At 45.8% G+C, this 15,866-nt stretch overlaps 1 protein-coding gene across 1 annotated transcript in view; it reads right to left on the reverse strand.

Annotated features, from left to right (window-relative positions):
• Positions 1-1,516: 1,516 nt before the first annotated feature.
• LOC146859836 (zinc finger MYM-type protein 1-like) overlaps positions 1,517-15,866 on the reverse strand; it is a 59,752-nt gene continuing 45,402 nt past the window's right edge. The window contains exon 5 of the transcript XR_014978728.1: positions 1,517-1,913. The gene's annotated coding sequence lies outside the window, so the exon portion shown is untranslated. The remainder of the gene's footprint in view (positions 1,914-15,866) is intronic.

Genomic DNA, 15,866 nt, shown 5'->3' on the forward strand with positions numbered 1-15,866 from the left:
GTGCTTGCCCACAGTGAGCTGTAATATTCCACTTTTAAGATGTCTGTTTTCACAGCCCAGTGCAGCGTACATGTCAGATCTCATGCTGTTGTTTGTTTGGGTGTATCATTCAGCCTCCACTCGAGGGCTTGCAGTGAACTACATAAAGTACTAATTTACTACTAGAGCCCTCCCTGTCCACTGCTGACGGCACAGGGCTTAATTTGTAAAAATAAAACAAGTGCCGTGGTTCAAAGTTTTCCTCAGAAGCCTCCGGCTGATGCTATCAAATGTTGGGGAGCCAAATTCCAAGATTGCGTAGACTTGATTGCACCTCATACTTCTTTCATCCATCACCACATTCCCTCCCCCTTCATCTCACTCTTTAAGATTCTCTTGGATCCCTGATTTCTTTCTTTGTCACTTTTTTTATACCTTTGTTTCCTCCTTTTGTGTTTTTCTCTCTCTTGTATCAAAGTACGATCAAGTAACATAGGTTCGGTTCCTAAAAATGAGTGCTGGTGGGCTCCATCTGTAGCCAACGGTCCAAAGTAAGAACTTCCTGGTTCAAAGTAAGAACTTCCTGGTTTAAAGTAAGAACTTCCTGATTCAAAGTAAAAACTTCCTAGTTCAAAGTAAAAACTTCCTGGCTCCTTCTTGCGTTTCTCGTTCTAATGTGCTAACTCGACATATGTTAACACATTAAACCCATACCTATTGGCTTTGCCAATGCTTGTGATTGCAACCCTGTGTATTTAGCCTAACCAAAATTCAGCTTGTCATTCTTAACAGCACAAGATCAGAACGTCTTACACACGCCCGGTCCATCTCTAACATCCACTTATAAATTAGAAATGTTTATGGGTGTCCCTGTTCGTGCAGTGAATGGGGTTTCACTACTATTCACGCCTGCTGAGCACCTTGGCTCAAAGTTGCTTAAATAATAAATTCACAATATTTGTGTTTCTATCCCAATGTGAAGGAAGTCGCGAAATGTTAAAAGGGAGAGCAGTGAAACATATCCAAGCACTGAGAAGGCTGATGCAGAGCTGTGTAAAAGCACAGCCGGGAGGCCTGCCTGGCCCTACAGCTAATTAAGACGGAACACTGATAACTTAATTACACCGCTACGGCATCAGAGCTGAACAAAGAATTAAGTTAGAAGCATGGAGTTAAAATAGCCCTACAATTGTTGAACAAGGCTGTTTGATCGTACACTTATAAGGGCGATGCATACTGGCCCTTGCCTTTAGAAGGCGCTAAACATTTATGGCTGCGCTGAAAGGCAGCGCATGCGCAGCGAAAGACGTGTGCCTCTCCGGAGGCCTGGGAGGGGGCGGGGAGTTTCGTGATCTGATAGGCTTAGTTTGTGCGCTGTGTATTCTGGGACTGAAGTTTGGTTCACAAAAAGGAGTATGGTTGGGCAATGAATACAAAATTTTCTAGCTATCGCGACAAGAATTTTAGATTCTATTAAGGACACGGAGGCGAGGATTATGCTTTCTCTATTTCTTTACTGAACTCAGCAGCCAATGAGAAATAATCTACAATGAGTAAAAAACATCACACCCCATGAGGCTTTGAACCACGCCTCCTCGTAACCACCAATGGCAATCAGTCAAAGTATACAAAACAGAGAGACACTTCCTCGTCTTCCTCTTTCTTTGCAAAAAACAGTCTATAAGTCCGAACGAAAAAACAGCACAGGAACTTCAGCTCTCAACGGAGAGAAAAAACAGTCTTTAGCATTCTCAACAGAGAATATAGTCACCCAGTCCATAGAACACCATCTTCTCAAAGGGGAATCCACCTCCCATCGGAGCAAAGCTGCAGGTCTTGACAAAGCCCTTCCGCAGATCCGAGAGCCACTCCTCGCCCCCGGGAAAAAACATCTCCAGTCGGAGCACCCCTTCAATTCTTGTTAGAATCATTTCCTGGAAAAAGAAATAAGATTGAAAAAGGGGGAAATCCACAATCTAGTTCTTTAAGGGTGGGCAATAATCTGTTATGCATATAATAGCCATACAACTAAACATTAGTTACTACAGTCCCAACGGGTGGGATAATCCTCGCCTCCGTGTCCTTAATAGAATCTAAAATTCTTGTCGCGATAGCTAGAAAATGTTGTATTCTATGGCAGGACCGGAGGCTTCTGATTATGCTGGTTCAAAGCTCATCAATAACAACAGAAGAAACATGAGATATAGGCTTGTAATAAAACATTTTGAACATAGAATCTGTAGACCAATCAGCCGCTCTCAGGATATCCTCCAACCGAGAGCCCAACAAATACACTTTAGAGGCCATGGCTCCCCTAGTGGAATGAGCACCATAAACAGTGACATCAATGCCCGCTTCAGACATCACCCATCTAACCCACCTGGCCAAGGTGGCCGCTGATACAGGCTTATAAGGTTTTTGAATAGCAATTAACAACTGCCCCAAAGGATCAGATCTGTGGGCAAGCGTGCGTTCCTCATAAGTTTTCAAACAATGCAAAACACATAACTTATTTTTGTGAGGGAAAGCAGGATACTCTACCGAACGTGACATTGTCTTTGTCCGCCTCGTGATGACAAAAGAGATGCCCTATGGAGAAAACATTCTGCCCGCCAGATCCAGAGCTCGCACATCCGAGACTCGGCGGCAGGAAATCAGACATAATAGCATAGTGAGTTTGGCCGATAATTGTTTTAATGAAAGTTCTGGATTGTCCGGCCAAGATTCCAATAAAGAGAGTACCGTAGAAACATCCCATAGGGTCGAATACCTGGGTCTAGGGGGATTGGCCACTCTAATCCCTTTAAGAAGCTTACACACTAGGGGATGCATCCCCACCGGCTTACCGTCAATAGAATCATGACCGGCCGAGATCGCTGATCTGAAATTATTAACTGACCTGTAAGCCAACCCCGATTCCGCGCACTCCGACAGGAAATTCAAAATCTCCGTCACATCTGATCCCACGGGATCCACCTTCCATTGAAGGCACCAACCCACCCATCGTTTCCATGAAGCCGAATACCGTTTCCGGGTGGATGGAGCCCAAGCCTGTCGCATAAAGCCGGCAGCCGTCTGTGAAAGGCCTGCAATGCTCTTGTGTCTCCTGAGAGCGTCCACACCATGAGAGGAAGTTGGTTCTGCAGGATCAGCGGGTGGCACTCCCCCACTGGGTCCTGGAGAATTGTCGGGAAAATCGGGAGCTGAAATGGAAGATCCACAGACAACTCCAATAGTGTGGGAAACCACGACTGAGTCTTCCACAACGGCGTCACCAACACTACTGAAGCCGCCTGGCGACGGACAAAGGCCGCCACTCTCGGGATCAGGGCAAACGGAGGAAAGGCATAGTTCCTCTGCTGGCCCCAATGCTGAAGGAACGCGTCCGTTCCCAATGCCAGCGGGACCGGTCTCCAGCTGAAGAACAACGGAATCTGGGCGTTGAGGCGGGAGGCAAAAAGGTCTATTGTGCAGGGACCTCGCATACTCATGATCTCCGCAAACAGCGGGGGATGAAGCTTCCAGTCGCTGTAATCGCGCAGGAACCTGGAGTTCCAGTCCGCCACCTGGTTGAGCTTGCCCGGGAGATATTCCGCTATGACCGTGATCCTGTGATTGAGGCAGAAATGCCAGAACTCCTTGACGATGTTGACCAACATCTGGGACCTCGTCCCCCCTAACCGATTGATATATCTCACTGCTGACACATTGTCCATCCGGAGAAGGATGCAACAATTGCTCTTCAGGGGAGATATCGATCGTATCGCAAACGAACCCGCTAACAACTCGAGGCAGTTGATGTGCAGCCTTAACTCGTCGGCAGACCACCGTCCGCCTGTGGCAAAGTCTCCACACCGAGCACCCCAGCCCCATCGGCTGGCGTCGGATTCTATAATGACATCCGGAGCGGCGCCAAAAATCGCCTGTCCGTTCCAGGCCGACATGTGCTCCAGCCACCACTGAAGCTCCTCTCGAGCGTCTAGAGATAAGGGAACGAGGTGATCGTAGTGAAACCTCCTCTGGAGGTACTGTATCTTGAGCCGCTGAAGGGCCCGATAGTGTAGGGGACCCGGGAAAATGGCCTGAATGGAAGAGGCCAATAGGCCCACGATCCTTGCCAAAACTCGCAAGGAAATCATTTCTTTGGACAAGACGGATTTGATCTCCCGCTTGATAGACCTGATCTTGGGCAGAGGGAGAAGAAGTTGAGCAGAGACCGAATTTATTTGAAAGCCCAAGAATTCCATCTGTTGGTTCGGAACCATCATGGACTTCGAGTGATTGATGACGAACCCCAGATCCTGTAAAAGGGACACTGTCCACCCTAAGTGTGTGAGCAGTAGATCCCGGTTTTGGGCTAGGAGCAGCATGTCGTCGAGGTAGACAATCATGCGCACTCCCCATTCTCGCAGCCGAGAGACCACCGGTTTCAGGAGTTTCGTGAAAACCCACGGGGCCGACGATAGCCCGAAGGGAAGGGAAAGGTACCGGCACCATTGTCCCTTCCATTGAAACTGAAGGAATTTCTGATGAGAGGGACAACTGGGAACCGTAAGGTAAGCATCCTTCAAGTCCAACCGGACCATCCAATCCTTTTCCAGCAATAGGTCTCTGAGGAGATGGATGCCCACCATCTTGAAGTGCCGGTAGACTACAAAGGGATTGAAATCTCTGAGGTTCAACACTAACCTCTGACCTCCTCCCTTCTTTTGCACCAAAAAGACGTTGCTGCAAAACCCTCCGGGAACGAAAGGTCCTACGGCAATGGCCTGCTTGTCCAAAAGCTCTTGCAGTTCGGAGTCTATAAAATTCTGTTCTAGAAGGGAAAAATGGAGAGGTCGCGGAGGACACAGTTGACCTGGTGGGTCCAGCAGCTCTATCTGGTAACCCTGAACTGTCTGCAAAATCCAAACATCTGTGGTGAGGTGAGCCCAATTCACAACAAAATGTAACAATCTTCCCCCCAGGGGAATCGCAGGGTACACAGGACTTACCAGAAGACTGGGACTCAAAGTTTTTGTGGCCGCGGTTGACACCTCGATTGAAGCGGCCCCTGTATCCACGTGATCCGGATGGATAGAAACCAGCCTGCTCAGGCTCTTGGGTATAGCCTCGGCGTCTGGGCGCGAAACCTCGCTGAGGACTGGGGTTGGAGTAGCGGCCGGTCGAGCGTCCTCTACCACGCCCGGCCCTACCAGAGACCTGGTGAAAAACTTTCTTCAAGGATGATTGAGACTTGTTGAGAGAGGCAAAAGTGTTCACAAATTTAGCAATGTCCTTCACGAATTTGTCACCAAAAAGTTGACCCTCTGCCAATGGACCCGGCTCCGCCGTGACCAATTCCACCAGTTGTGGATCGATCCTTAAAAGGACCGACTTGCGCCGTTCGGAAGCCAAGGCGCAATTGGCATTGCCTAGCATACATATCGCTCTCTGAGCCCATCCTGCTAGCACCTCAGGGTGGATGGCCGCCCCCGAACCTTATCTTGACACGCCCGAAGGGCGCGATCGATTCCCTTCTTGGGGTCTTTCTTATATTTTTTAAGGAAAGTGGTCATGGAGGAGTCAATGTTCGGAGTAATAGCTACTTTATGGGGTAAGTCGGGACGCGGGCATTCAGACCTTAGGCGTGCCCTCACCTCTTTGTCAAAACTCTTCCTTAAATGAGTCTGCATGTAGTCAGCCACCGCCGATGGTGGGAGCCAGTCCGCAGAGCGAGGATGGACAATATCCGACGGATCGAAAAGGAAGGGAGAGGGTTGGGCCGGGGGAGAGGAAGAGTGTTTGCGCTTTTTTGTTCGTTTACGAGGCCGAGACTCCCTTGAAGAGTCTGTGTCAGTATCAGGACCGGAGGTGGTGTCTTTGACAGGGATGGGAGAGGGAGGCTTAGGCGGGAGGGCCGGGGCGTCAGCCAGGACCTGCTCGTTAGACTTGTAGAGTTTGGAATACGAGTGGGCGTGCGGCCAAGTAATACCAAAGGGCTCGGAAGGAGTGGGGGGGGGGGGAGGTATCGGAGCAGGACCAGTGCCAGCCGGGGAAGGGTTCGGGGCGACCAAACGATCCAACCTCTGAGCAATAGGCAACAAGGCGGAGGAGAGCGCCTTGTCTATCTTGGCCTCCAATTTTTTATCAATTAAATCCTCCATGGAATCGTCATAGTAATAATCGTCATCACCCTGGTCGTCACACGCAGCCACCTCCTCTTGGTAGAACTCACAGTCTGCCATGCCTCAGGTGAATATCTTGTATTCAATCACAAAATCCCCAGAGGGAAGCTCAGTAAGCCAACCCCAACCTCCACAGGTTAGGGTGTCAGGTGGGAACAATGCCGGAGCAAAAGGGAGCCCAGGAGTACAAACAATCCCAACAGGGGTTAGAAAAGTAGAGCTGCACCACTCAGAAGTAATGAGGGGGGACTGCCCCTCCAACCTGGGTGAGCCCAAAGTTCCAAAAATTACTTGTAAGGCCACCCGGCCAATATTGAAGGCACTAGTGGCCACACCACAGCCAAAAGACAAGCGCTGCACTAAAAATGCTAATTTACTGCACCGGCCCGTACTCCGCTCCCGTTTTGCCCGCTGCGTCAATCCCCCAATTCAGCCCGGGGCAGGGCGTCTTTACCGGCACAGTTAAAGGAGGCGCCAAGTCAGCGAGCGTGCGTGCTCCCGAGGCGCACGCCGGAAGCCGTTCTGGCCTCGGCGTGTGACTCGCTCCCAAGAGGGGTGGGCCAAATCCCTCCGATCGCTCACCGCGATCCAAATGCAGCGCGGGGACAAGGGCGAGAACAAAGGAACACTAAGTACACAGCGCAACACGCGCTGAACCCTACCGGAGAAAAAACCGACACAAATATCACCAACGCGCGCAGCGTGCAGTGCGCGACCGAAGCGACTAGCGGACACTTCGCTTCGAGAGCAAGCCTTCGCCAAGCATACAGGTACAAACCTGAAAACAGGAGCAATATGTGACGATTAAACAACAAAACAAATACCTGACAAAGCGGCACAGAGTCAAAGAATACAAAAGAGAGAGACACTTATCTTGACTGCGGAGCAGCAAAGAAAGAGGAAGACAAGGAAGTGTCTCTCTGTTTTGTATACTTTGCCTGATTGCCATTGGTGGTTACGAGGAGGCGTGGTTCAAAGCCTCATGGGTTGTGATGTTTTTTACTCATTGTAGTTTATTTCTCATTGGCTGCTGAGTTCAGTAAAGAAATAGAGAAAGCATAATCAGAAGCCTCCGGTCCTGCCATAGAATCCGACGATAATCTGGGAAGGGATGGGATAGACCAGAGGCAGAATCGTGAATGTCTTATAAAAGGATAGATAATATAATTGTTTTACATTAAAATTAGGGCTCCGGGTTTTGTGGTATTTATTTTTTTAACCTCTCTGGTTGTATTTATCCATATTTATTTTTGGCGCTTCTTTTTGGTATTTATCCATATTTATTTTGTATTTTAAGAATAAATTAAGTAAGAACTTGTATATTTTCACATTTATTTAACTGATAAATATGTCTGTATGCTTAGATGGCTGTGGATTTTAACACATTAAATAGACAAATATAATAAAACAAATCACCTATATGAAATTGTAGAATAATTCAACAAAGATATGTTGAGATCTGCATTGATTTAAGGAAATCTTATCCAGCTCTTTTGCTCCCTATGCCGTCCATCTACTCAGCTGTTTGCCTGGAATTCATAAACGAAAACATGGAGAGTCACTCAAAACATGCTCAATTTTATGTATTCTTCTGCTTTTAAAAATAAATTCAGAAAGGGAACATATTGCGTTCTGTCTATATTTAGCTGTAAAAATCATAAAAAAGGGAAAACTGGGAGCCTTAATTATAATACGATTTTGAACCATGTGTGGACTACACTGGTGATGTCACAGTCCCGTCTCTCCACATGGTCACTGGGACGAGAATGCAGGGTTTGATTATGAAAATGCAATAGATTTAAGGAAAGCAGAAATGCATGTTGACCATAATTAATGTGCTTTGAAAAATATTAGAAGAATATTCAGCTTAGGGTCCCTGATGCCCATCTTCCAATGTCATCTGTCACTTGGGTCATTTCACTGATATAATTTCCAGACCCAGGTGGCAAGCTATGCCATGCTCCATTTATTTATAGATTCTTATATAACACACTAGTCCTTTTGAATCAGCGCTCTCTACATGGAACGTAAGACCACAAACTTCAACTCACATCGACCTGGGTGGAAGAAAAACAATTCAACAAGAGCAAACATATCGCAGAGGTAGTTTGGTTGGCCCCAGAATAGTCCTATGATTAGACAAGAAGCTGAGAAAGAAGAACGTGAGGATAAATCAGGATTGAAGTAAGAACTAAGAATAGGAATGACGGGAATTAAGGACAGGAAAAATTGTAAGTCATTAGTGAAAGAGTGACGTAGCTGAATCAATGTTATTGAAGGTGAAAGTAAAACAGAAATGTGAAAGTTGAGGCAACTCAAAGAGAAGAAGTTAAGTGCAGATAATGTCATGTTTTAGTGAATGGGGATCATTAGCTTCAAAGAGGAAAGTTTTTAGTCTTTTGCGAAAAATGAGTATTGATTCCGACTGTTGATGGTTCACTGGAGACAAGTTAATAAGTCATGTAGAAACTCTCGTAGTGAATTGAGTGGACCCACTTCAAATGTTAAATTTCTTATTTCTGAGTGTGAAATTCTGTAGGCATCCTGATGACCATTACTGGGATGCCATCATTGGGAGTCAAAATGTTGCAAATTCACTTTGAAATCTCATTTTTAGGGTCTGCATCCACACTATTGAAGGGTGGCTTTCTAGGTTTCTCAAAACCAACTTCTCAGCACACCATTATGGCCCTAACATGTACACTATCGCCAAATTAATGTTAACTTTTCTTCCTAGTTAAATCATGGGCACAGATAAAATGCTGACATCTTTCTCCTTGTTCTCCTCAAGCCCCATCTGCTAAACAGACCACCCGAAATAGAGTGGGAATCACCTTTAAAACCAAGGTATCTATCTATCTATCTATCTATCTATCTATCTATCTATCTATCTATCTATCTGGATAGTTGTAGAGAGCGGATTACACTTTGAGTAAAAGTGTCATATACTGGAATACCTTTCAGAAAAGATTGGTAAAACCGAAGCGTGAAAACAACCCAGACAGACGCCATGTCAAATAGCCAGGTTTTGAGTTGATAATTAGTGTAAGTTAAAATCGGTTATTAGAGGTAATGTGGCGTGCGTTTCACCATTTTGTCACAATTACTCTGAAACATTTGGCTTTCTGAAATATGGGGACTGTCGGAAGATAATTATTGGTAGTAGACAGCTGCAGAGAAGAAAGGTACGCAGTAAATTCAGATGCAAGGCTAGAAGGCTGCGAGGTGTAACAGATCTTATGTATCAAGCAGAAAGCTTTGAAAATAATACCCTCGGTCAGGGGCAGCCAGTAGAGTACCTTAAAGGAACTGGACAGAGTCAAATTTTCTTAGGCTAAAGATCAAGTGTGCTGCAGTATTCTGGATGGGTTGAAGTCTGTTCAGGTTTTTCTGGCATATCCAGGAAGACTACATTGCAGTAGTCAATCCTGGAATAACTGGGTTGATCACTACACATTTGAAGTGGAATAGATTTGGTGACAGAGGACACCTAATGCAAGGCTAACTCTTGGTTGTCGAGAATACCCAGGTTTTTTTTACTAATGATAGTGGCTCATGGCAGCGGCCCATGGTAGTTGAACTTAAAATCTCCTCAAACAAATTGGCTGGATTCTAGGTTATTAGAATTTCTGTCTTAAAGAAAAGACTCATTTTGAGATAGTTATGATTAGGGCTCACAGTTATCTGTTTTTAAAGATTTGTACAGATAAATAAAGACCACAAATATTATGTTTTCTATCTGCATTTATTTTTAGAAGAGGAAAAATACAGAAAATCGAGTTTCTTGTGATTGACTCTCCATGCTATCCTTCATGAATTCCAGGCCAACAGCTAAACAGGTAGAAAGTATGGGGAGTTAAAAAACAGGATGAGAATTCCTTAAATACAGGCATTAGTTAACATATATTTGTATATAATGATATATTTACCAGTAGTGTAGTGTTGTTTTGTTTGGCAGCTTAATTTGCTAAAACTCGACTTACATCAAGGTATGAGTGCACATTTATCAGTTAAATAAATATGGAAACATACGACTCTTTATTCTCGCCGATTGCATGCTGTGTGAAGTGTAGGTCTATTTGGAACATGGAAGTGCAAAAGGGCCTCACCAAGAGATTATGCCAGAGCTAATTAGGGTGCTGGATGGAGAGTCAAGACTGTATGCGGGCCCCTAGAGTGGTGCGTGCTTCATGCATGCCAGGGTGCACCTTGAAAATGAAAGGTGCGCAGTGCGTGAGTGAGATTGTTGTGACCAGTTTGTATGGGGCTTCTCCAATCGGTGTTACTGCGACTCTTGATGAACAGCAGCTTGTAAGTTGCGGACTTTTGTCTCCGTTACTTGGGTTGTTCTTAAGATCCTTGCTGCTTCTCCATGAGCATTGCCATGAGCATTGCCGATTCTTGTGCGATTCTTGTGAAGGCCATTGGTTCTGTGATGGTGAAAATAAGCGTTATGACCTCTATGCATGTTCTCACGCCAATTTGCAAAAGCAGAGTTCTTAGATATAGTCGCCTTTGTCCCAGCACAACTGGGCAGCAGCAAATGATGTGCTGGGCTGATTCTGTGTGATATTGACACAAGCGGCATCCCTTATTTCCAGGCAATCTGTGTTTCCAATGGGTCCTGTAGGCCCAAATTGGCAGTCTGAGGAGCCTAGTTCTCATTAAATTCTGTAGGGCTGTCCTCCCCAGCCTTGCTTTCAGATATGGTTGACTTACTGTAGTTTCATGTAAGTAGGCGAGGCCCTAAGCAACAGGGATGTGCCGGATTCGTTCGAGGACCTGTAACCTTGAGATGTGTTTGCCCTGTGTTTTTTTAACAGGCTTGTCAGGCTGACCATTGTAGGAGGTGTGTCGATTATAGTCTCTGAGGGCCAGCCCAGTGTCTCATTTGCCTTAGAGAGGGACCTAGCCCAGTGGCTGTTGTTGTCCTGGAAAACTGTTTTTAATGCTTCCCTGAGTGTGTCAGGACCCCCCTTGGACACCCTGTAGGGCAGTTTAATGATATCTTTTCAGGTCTCGCCTGAGCCAGCGTGCATGCGCTGTTCTGCGAGGCATTTTGTATGGGCTTTTAAATTTCAAACACACACTCGTGCATGTGCTTGGAATTTATCACTAGCTATTGGGCTTTGCGTGCTGTCTTTCTAAGAAAGACAGCACGCAATTGGCCCAAGGGGGGTGCATGTCCCGCCTTCTCTGTTCTGTGGCCTAGGGTCTGCAGGAGCCAGCATGAGCGCCATATGTTTCCAATTATCGTCAGTCGCGTACTTGGAAACAGATGGGCAAATGCGTCACTTTCACTTTAGCGCACACCACTTCCGGGCTCATTTAAACTGCCAGCCCTGCACCTTGAGGCTGGCGAGGATAAGGGGCGACTTGCACAATTTATTATCGAGAACAAATGCTGGTTGCTCGTCTCCACTGCTTCAGAGACTGCTGCGTCCATCTGCTGCACGCGGCTCATTAGCGGCCAATCAATTCCACGAAGGAGCTATGGATGAGTCAGAAGAGTTCGCGCGTGCCAAGCCTCTGATGCCATCTTACCTAATGCACCCCTCCTTCAACATCAAGTCGGCTAATGGCACATATTTTGCAGCTCCTGCAGTATGGTCCGTCGGCCTTGCTTTGTGTGTGTTTCTGCGGCCCAGACGGAATCTGCAATGTCATGCATGGCTTCACCATCCTGTGGTTGGGTCTAGAGAAGCACCTCGGAAAAATCTAACTTTAAAATTCATGGCGCTGACCAGAGATGGAGCCAGTGTGGCTTATGATGACGTTTATCATAAGCAAACAATGCCACACTACTTTATAACCATGGCCAGTGTCTGTTTTAGTCATGGGAGATTAAAATATCTGTTTTTCTCACAACTTTGTCAGTGTCACCACGGGTCACATGTCCTTTGGCAATGCAGCTAGTATTTAAATTGTAGAATTAAAATCACAGGGTCACTGAATAAAGTGCATCCAAAGACATGGTCCTCTAAAACATCACACGCCATTATCAGCATACTAATGGCTCCACTTCCTTACTTATTTTACTTATTTTTCCCCACTACTCCCTTACTCCTCTTTAGTGATCTACTTCATTGATGGTCTGTTTTTAAAACTCCCTATGACTTCACATCTCGCACCTTATCTGATATTTCCTCTCCTTCCTCTTCACTTTTGCCATCAGCTTATCTTTCTTCTGCCTTATTTTTTAAAACATTCACGGCCTTGCTGATGCAGTCTTCTCTTCTGAAGCTTTGAGTTCCCTCTAGAGCTATATGTTCTGGTTCTCAAATCGGTATTGCCCAGACATCTCACCCTCCCCTCATACCTGCTGATCCAAAAAGCACTTTTGAAGTTCTCCACCACACTTCCCACCACACTTCCCATTTTTCATGTTTAACCAAATAACCCTTTTCTTTCCGTAGCTTTTCCAGGCACCTTTACATCTGTCTGAATTTTTGTTGCATTTGGTTGTAGCATTTATCTTGCTCATTTACTTCATGCCATTTATTGCTCTTTGTTGGGATCATTTTACGCTCTTTTGGAGTGTCCCAATACTCCCCCCCTCCCCCCCCCCAGGTTGTGTCGTGTTCACAAACATTACAAATGTTCTTTGTGAAACAGGGTCCACAGAGCTTAAAATGGCTGCCAGCAGGGCCGGACTGGGAACCACAACCGGTCCTGGCAAAGGGCTCGGCCGCCCCCTCCCCCCCCCCCGGGGGGTGGGGGTACCGCCGAGCTCTTTGCCAGGGCCGGTTTTCGGCAGATTATGTTACAGGGCCGAATCGGGCCTGTAACAAAAACGGCCCCCAGGGGCCCAAGACCGGCCCCCACCCGTGCGGCGCACCTGGGGATTGCCCAGTGCCTGCTACGGCCAGTCCAGCCCTGGCTGCCAGAGCAACAATCATCAGCTCTAACTTGATAGCCAATCAGAAGAGCAGCTGAGATTCAGACTCTGGATCCATAAAATGGTTGGCAGACAGAAACGTCAAAATATAGTTATTTCCTTTTAACAATAGTTTTATTTTTTGAAGTGGAAGTTTCAGACACTCAACATGAATTTTCACCAAATTGAAAAGGCTCACAGAATAAATTTTCCTTTTTTTCCATGCTAAATTTGGTGTGATTTGTTCAGCAGTTTTTAATGCAGTTGTGTCTAAATTTTCTCAGAAGGAATTTAAATGGCAAATGCATTTTTTAAGGCCAAACGTTTTTGCACGTACACTTTATGGAAACATTTGGTGCAAATTTTTCAAATGGCCTGAAGTTCTAAGCGATCCATAAATTGTTTTACTCTGTGAACAGGCCAGCTTAATCATGACCACAGCGTGGCCCTGGGAGCTTGGAGGTTTAAGTGTATGTGTAGAGGATGTACATTTAAATTTGAGGTACTACAGTGAATATTTTTTGCGTCAGCTGAGCTCTTCTGTTGTGGGAACAGCTGGAACGATGGAGGGCCAGTTTGCGGATTATCCGGTAATCCCTCTGCAGCTGTTTCATCTGTGCTGTGATGCATTTAGCAGTTCGGACTGGCAGGGAGTTGTCATGTGGGCTAGTTGACATTTCAGTAATTTTTAGGTCTCGCCTATGCAGCGCGCAAGCGCTGCTTTTGGAGTGACCTCTTGCAATCACTCCGTACTTTCTTGGAAACTCGTGTAAGTAGTGCACTGTTTCCAATGAGTACTTGTGCATGTACAGCGTTTACCTTGCGGGAGCGAGTAGCGGCGCCATCTGTTTGCAATTATCACGCCTGCCACTGCTCGCTCCCGCAAGGTAAACGCTGTACATGGACTTCCGGCCGCGCTTATCGTCTACAGGCATCCAGTATCCAGTTACTAATGACTTTACAGCTTTCGTAGCTTTTTTTCCTCACTCCTCCCTTGGAATATCTTTATAGCCAGTGAACCAATCTTCTGACTTGTTCACAGCAGCACGTGCATTATCCCCTTCCTTTGTCAAATTGTACCATTGATATCAAAAGCTTTGACATGCAGCATCCCGTTTGGTTTAAAAGATGCTGCTGGCGCAGCTTTCTGCTCCCTGGCAGAAGATGGCCGTAGAGAACCTGGAAGGCAGAGAGGTGCTTTTTAAATTTCAATTGTTAAGGTGTGTTACTGCCGCACCCCGCCCAGTCTCCAGCAGCATTTGCGGCGGTGGCATGGGAACTGTCCGCTTTTGGCTTGCTTCACTCGTCACTGAAAGGGAAACAAGTGCCCAACTCCGACGTCGGTAATGACAAAAGTTCCCCGTAAATGATTCCTGTCACGTAAACTTGGCACTTGGGCAATGTACGTGTTATGGGGTGCCTCTGCTTCAACACCAAGTTGAAGCTTACTTGTTTCAGGTTGCACACCCGTCAGAAGTACCTATAAAGTCAAGATCAATACAATAAACAATGAGCTATTTTTCTATGTCAGCGTTTTAAAGTTGATAACAGAAAAGTTTTAAGTAGTATACGTTTTCTCCTATGTTACGTTACACAATTTAAACTGCCCTCTTGAGCAATATGTCCTGCATTCACGCACGTTTCAGTGAAACTGTCAGCGTTTTTTCTGTAACACGAATCGGTTTAAAAGTAAACGTTGGATGTGCTTTTCAGTGTCTGGGCTACTACTACCCATTATAGGATAAAGTGCTGGTTATAACTGGCAGCAGTTTACATAAGGAGTGTACAATTTAAGGGATAATTTATAGAGGGGTACTTGCTTTTTCTCCCCCCCCCCCCCCAAACGCATAGAAAGCAATTTTCAATTTGAATAAATCCAGCTCGTAGTAAAACGAGTTGCGAAGACTGCTTGCTGACAAGGATATGGTGGATGAACACGATCACACTATCGGAATGAAATCGTGCTTTTATTATTACCTTTTGCAAGCCCTCCGGGCAGGCAAGGGTGAAGCAAATCGCGTACAAATGTCCCGGCCGTCCCACTTAAGGACCCTTCCTTATAGTTCTAAGCTGGTCCTTAACGCAAGGTATTTTCATCTGGTATGCTGACCAGGCTTCACGTTTACTGACATGGCTTCTGGTGTTAGGCAAAACTACTTATCGCTGTACACACTGGCAGAGGTAACCTCACATTCAAACACTTAGAACATTCCACTTCAGTCAGGGTCCTCGCTAACAACGAGAGGAATATTTGCCATTTCAAAAGGTTACCAGACCTGAAAGAGGTCACTTAAAACACCATACTGACCTCCAGTCTCAACTCTAATACGGAAGCAGCATATTCTGGAACAGAAACGATGCCCCTCCACAGATGCATGATCTAAAAGGCACTGTGTTGAAACCAACCAGGTTATTATTCCAAAATTGCTTGGGGTCCAATGCGGATAGAGGTACATTATGTTAATAAACAGGTGGAGATGGACATCACAAGCTAATATTCAGAGCTCTGGACTCATGCCATATGAGACCCATCTCCTAGTGAAATGAAGGAAACCAATTCAACTCACACTAGCTTGTATCATACCCTATTTATGTTGGGTGTCTTTTTTATCAAAAATCCAAACATTCGGATACCAAGGAATTATGAGTGTAATACTTTTGTCTTTTACATATTGCCAATCAGTACAACTAGAGCTAATGGGAAAACTGATCAAACTGAATAAGTGTGCGAGGGATTAGATATAAAATCTGGGGATTTCAGCCAACACTGCAGACGAGCAACAAGTTAACAACCAAGTATATTCTTCAGGCCTTAATCGCAAACACTATTACAATCCTTTGGA

This window comes from Triturus cristatus, chromosome 3_1 (assembly GCF_964204655.1).
Source record: "Triturus cristatus chromosome 3_1, aTriCri1.1, whole genome shotgun sequence".
NCBI classification, from domain to species: domain Eukaryota; kingdom Metazoa; phylum Chordata; class Amphibia; order Caudata; family Salamandridae; genus Triturus; species Triturus cristatus.